Genomic DNA, 6,011 nt, shown 5'->3' on the forward strand with positions numbered 1-6,011 from the left:
CCACATAGTATTCAAATGTATGGGGCACTAAAAATGTGAGACTATGTCCTATTGGAGGAGAAACCAATGTCTCTCAAAAGGTTTCGACTGGCAGTCGCCCACAACTTGAAGCAAGCCAAGAACCCATCAAATGCACCTCAGAAGAAACGATATGCTCCAAGATCCTCACAGCCCCAACCAGATGTACAATGATGCCTCTGGGCATTTGTAAGTCCGAAGAGTGTACTACGCAACCAATGTCCAAAGGGTGTGTCCCGATGGAAATGTCAAAAATGCATCCTTTTCCTATGTTTGAATGCAAACATACAATGCCTTGTATCATAGCACCAGAAGTGAAGTGGATCTAGTGGCCCAAAAATTGTGCTGTTGCACCACCTGACAGTTTAACAAGTTTAATAAGTTTATTTCTGGAATCGTTTGCAATTTATTTAATCTTTTCTGCATTTTTTCGAATATGCAAATGAATTTTTATGTATGGGCTATAATAATTTCCAAAGTATGTTTTCATTTTAAGGTTTTGTACATTCAGTCATGCTCCCTGACAGTTATATATGCATAGAAATATATTTCCTTTCAGTTTTATGGATACAAATCAAGGCACGTTATTTAAAATACACTTTTAGCGTGGCACGACATATCCGCCGTTTGATAGAGCCCTTTAAAAAAACTGTGGAGACTGTAAAAAACAAAAAATTGGTGGTTGTTATTATTGCCATAGTGAAATAAAAAATGTATATAAATGTTTTTTCCAATGCGTCTTTCTTGATGAGGACATTAAAGGGATATAGGTGCACCGAAAATATAATCATCAAATTCTTCAAATATTACAGTTTTATTTTAATATGTGTTTGTATTGGACCATATTAGTTTAATAATTTATGTATGAACCTTAATAGATATTTTCAACAACAAATACATAACCTATAAAAATTATACCTGTACTAAACAATAAACATTCTCTTAAAAACATTATATACTAGTTTTCTAATCGTGTTTATGTTTATGAGCTTGTCACAAAGCAATTTTGGCAATTCGTTTCGATCAAAAAGTTTTTTAGTCCTTTGTTTTTTTTTTTAGTTTTGGTATAAAGTACATATACGTTTCAAAGTCTATTATAGACATAAACATTTTATTCTATGCATAATTATCTCACCTGCAGCATCATATAATATAATTGTTTGTTTTGAGACAGTTACCAATGTCTAAATTACTTATTTTTCCTCATTAATATTTATACTATTTAATTAAATTGTTTCCTTGAATCAATTCTTTCATTTGATTAAATGACAAATATTTTAATTATTTAGTAGTAATAATATTTCCCCTTCCCAAAATAGGATCAATGCTCTGACTGAGTTTTTACGTTAACTCCTGTGTTTTTACTATACTAATTTATTTATTGGTTAAATTAGAATCAAAAGTTTTTATTTAAGTTGCAGAGACTGGGTACATCCTCTTTTTCTGGAACATCAAAAAAGTAACATGTAGTGATCCAAAAGTAGTGGCGTAAATTGCACGTATTTCCAGTATTTGAAGAAAAGAAAATTAACCTGGTAACCCTGACAATTTGAAGAATGTTTGGGAGGAAATAGACTAAGTAGTAATGAGGTTTTAATAGATTAACTACGAGAAACTTTTATAGAAAGGAAATAAACTCAAGTTTCACTGGGTTATCAAGAAGGACATTCTATATACCATGAGCTCTAGCGAACCTCTTAACTTCACTCCATGTGCCTTCAGCACTCTTCCTCATAGCAGTGGAAGCACTCTCCAATAGTATAATAAGATCTCCAATAAACGAAGATAACAACGGAGTGTCTTCTCTTATTGTCGAGAAAAGATTGGAGAGACTGGAATTAGTAAAGGTTTGAAACCCAAAAACAATATTGAAAAACTACCTAACAGATTCCCATCAAAAATAGTTAAGATACCGATCGGCCACCTCTTCTTTATTTACAAATATAGTCAAAACAAATGGTTGAGTCTAGAATGTGCTCTTTTTGTAAAGAAAACATCGAGAACTCATTCCATTAGTTTCATTTTTTCTCAGAAGTGGCTCCTGTTGTTAGAATGGTGGATTGTATTATGCGTGAAAGGTACGGCCAAGAACTCTGCCCTTCAAATTAGCTTGTACCAACGTCTTCCAAATATCAACAGAACCTGAAAATTGAATATATTATCTCTAAAGTCCAAGGGTTATGGGATAAAAATAAAATATTACCTATTCCACCAAGGATGGAAGAGTATGTACTCCACTCAATGGAGATCCTAGAAGTCGTCTCTGCCCAGTCAGAGATTACAGTAAAATTATGAATTATTACCGTGTATAAAGCTTAGCGATTGGACCAGGTAATTCTCTAGACCAGAGGGATTCGGGATGACTCTTCCTTGGTATTACTTATTATTATAGAATTAAATAAATCAACAAGATTCCCTCGTCTTCACATCAACATAGAATGATCAATACTACGTCATATAATATACTGAGTGGCATATTGGCGAAAAGGAAAAAAAACAAAACGAGTAGTGCATAAAGAGCTTGCGTGGGAACCTCACTTCTTGATCTGATTACTTATCTAACGGTTTTCTTTTTTCATTTCCTCCTCATTAACTCAACATACAATATTTCAAATTCTTACATTGACTTGTTTGGATTTTTTGTTTTTATAATGATCATTTCGATTATTTTATGATTTTTGACAGATGTGTAAATAATATTATTTTTTAAATTTAAAAAATGACATAGTTCAAAATTACTCTTTTTTTTATATCATCAATTCTACACTGAGTCCAACAAGGACTTTCACTTGTATCACTGAAACCAGTGTGCGTTAGTTCAAATTCCGAATGCTCATTTAAATTGATTTTAAGATCATTCCTAGATCAGAAATATTAATTTCTATTACTGCAGTACATTGTCTACTTATACGGAATCAGTGCAACCAATAGGGAGAAAAAGCTACGGGCATCTGATTTGCATTACAATCTTTATTAGTAAAGCAGAATTTGTCTAGATGTGAGGTTATTTGTCCATGTCTATATAATAAAACTGCATGACTACTTGATTTAAGAAATAACATACCTATATTATTAAAGCAAAGTTTGTCTTTGAGTTGGTCGATGCCTCATAACTCCGTGCAATGCCGGGTACATCTAATATAATTCAAATAATTGTTACTAGTATCAATAATAGTTTTTATGAAGGAGAGTTGCAACTCTTTTATAGAGTTATATCATTTAAATCATTGATTATTCCCCTCTGTTTGTTAGCTAGAATCATATTATATTATAGTCTGTTATAAATCTGTTGAAAGTTAATATAATTCCAAACTTTGAGAAGAGTTGTAAACTATTCCTCAAAAAATATTATTTAGTTTAATTTTCTCTTAATTTCTAACTAAAACTCGTTTTTTTTCACTGTTTCAATCGCCTCTGGCTACGGGGACAGTTGTAACAGTAAACGGATCACATTCAAAAAAAATTATTTGTAGAAAAAATAAAAATAAAACTATTAAAATAATAATAAGGAATATGTTGTTTATTATGAAGTTCTTCTTCTTTCCTTTAGATTAAGGCTTTTAATGCTTAGGAATGTCCCTCTTCTCCAGATATTAAATTAATAGGCCTCATAGGTGTGGAATAGATCTTCTAATTGTTTTAAAGACGATAGTAATTAGAAGTTGCATGATTACAGATAATGATTTCATCAATATATGACACGTGACTATTATGAAACTAATGCCGCTTTTGAATTGGTTTTTGTAACGGGGCTACATTTACCAATATCTTTTTAGTTTTGCACCCCAAAAAGGGTGGCCCTCCCTGTTTGAAAATCGCTGATTTAGATTATGTTGAAATTATAAAGACCCTATAGCTGTTGTTCAATTATTGCATAATTAAAACTTTAATCTACAATGCCAAACTCTCAATAGAAATGGCATTGTAGTCTCTATGGCACATTATTGCCACACTAAAAATAAAAATTTACAATCTATTTGGGTTTTAAGCTGTGGATTTTTACTTTTTTTTTAATTCACCGTTCTCTTATATATACGAAGCAATTCCGTAAATAAATATACATAAATAAACATTCTAATTTAAAGCTATTGTTTCATATAAGAATCCACTTATTTTCCTCTGATCAGTGCTTTTAGCGTTGATAGGCAGAGATAGGTAGAGCTCTTGTTTAGTCCTGAACAACTCTCTACAACTATTGAATAATAATTCCATTGTTGGAAGAATTGGATAACTCCTACCAAATAATTTTGTGTTTTTTTTCTGTTTCAGTTTGGAAAGGGAAGGTTTTGAAATACAATAAATGTGATGTATCAATTTATCTGCGTTTTAACCTTTGAAAAATGTTTAATTTTTGAAAAAAAAAAAAAAAATTATTGCTGAGTTGTAAAGAGTTGAACAATAATTAATCCCACTAATCAACAAATTTTTACCCTTGGATGTAGATAAAGGTTTCCTGATTGCTTCAACCTCGATAAACATGAAAGTAACATATTTAAGGGGCGCCTGCAAAATAAATTTTCTATTTTTTTATTCTTATATTTAGATCTTTCAAGCCACAAAAATAACACTAAATCGTGAAAATGTTGTATTTTTTAAAGCAATTTGTTGCCCACAAAATCAGATACATGGAGTTGGTAAGATTATTTTCATGTTTACCAAGGTCAAAGCAGTCAGGAACACACCCTGTTAATCAAAAGATAAAAAGAGTTGAAGAATACTTCATTAAAAATCAATCTAATTGATTTTGTCTTGAAATGCTATTTATATTTGAGCTAATTCCTGATTTTTCTGCATTATTAAATGCATTCTTTCTTTCTTGTTAACTTGGATTGACACTATTTCTAATGCCAATACAACATAAATAAGTAAACGGGTATTTGTGGATGAAACATGAAAGGAAATTAAATTGTTTTTTTTTAATTGGATTTTTACATTTTCTAAACGATATCTAAAGTCATAACAGAGCAAACTTTATGTATTTGTTGATTAGTTTTTTAAGATATTTCAATAATAAAAAGCCCTTTGATGTTTTGTTATCGGTCTTTCAAGTCAACCAAAAATCAATTCAGTATTATAAAATCAATTCATCTACACAACATGAACTAACTAGTGATGCGAAGTTTGAGTTGTTTTTAAAAGTTCCTTGAATTGGTCAGATGGAGCTGCATTGATTAAGTATGTACACCATAAACAGACGCCTGATGTTATAAAAGGTCTTAAATCAGTAATACTATATACATCGTTCCCGCCATTTCCTTTTACTCTCAAAAATCTCATCCCTAAGTATTAATAAACGTTATAGTATTACAATTAATTTTATTATTCCTCAAATTGGTAGATTATAGTTATGGATAATTGGGAAGGGTCTATAGGTCATTGAGGAATAACTCTTCTTTGCCCAATGCTCCACCAAAAATTGACCTAATATTGCATAAATTGCTACTTTGAGATCCGTTAGAATTTTCAAATGGAGGAATAATTAATAGGATTGAGGATTCATATCTTACCAACATATACTTCGCTCACCGAATTGTACCCAATATTCCCATCTGTAATTATTGTACTACAATTACTCCATCTCACCTAGGGATTGTCTTTTAAGTCCATAAAAATAAGGTTGATTTACTTCTCTAAGAGTGACCGTTAATCGAAACCTATGTAGATTGAGTTCAGTAGAATGATTTGTTCCAATTGTGTTGTCAACTGAGCTAGGTGGCTCCTTACCTACAGGTTCCCTTGTGTATTTTTTGAACACGAGTTGTTCAAAAAATCAGCAAGCTCATGACATAGTAGTAAAGTCTTTATTTTTTTTCACTTTAACGTAATATTGCAAGACTCACAGATCACACACAATAAGTGAGAAACTCAAGCTAATCGACCCTTTCTTTGGCTTCTATACCATACATTAAAATTACACACATTTTCCCATATATGGAACGTAAGGGTTGAGGGTGGTGGGTTGCTACCAATTTGTTTGGCCTTTGTTATATAAA

The 6,011-nt window shown here is 31.3% G+C and overlaps 1 long non-coding RNA gene across 1 annotated transcript; it reads right to left on the reverse strand.

Annotated features, from left to right (window-relative positions):
* Positions 1 to 382: 382 nt before the first annotated feature.
* LOC139905671 (uncharacterized) lies at positions 383 to 2,502 on the reverse strand. The gene is made up of 2 exons (XR_011780641.1): positions 2,222 to 2,502; positions 383 to 2,160 (listed from the first exon to the last, which is right to left on the reverse strand). It is a non-coding gene; the product is annotated as an uncharacterized lncRNA (long non-coding RNA).
* Between the last annotated feature and the right edge of the window lie 3,509 nt (positions 2,503 to 6,011).

This window comes from Lepeophtheirus salmonis, chromosome 6 (assembly GCF_016086655.4).
Source record: "Lepeophtheirus salmonis chromosome 6, UVic_Lsal_1.4, whole genome shotgun sequence".
In the NCBI taxonomy this organism is placed as follows: domain Eukaryota; kingdom Metazoa; phylum Arthropoda; class Copepoda; order Siphonostomatoida; family Caligidae; genus Lepeophtheirus; species Lepeophtheirus salmonis.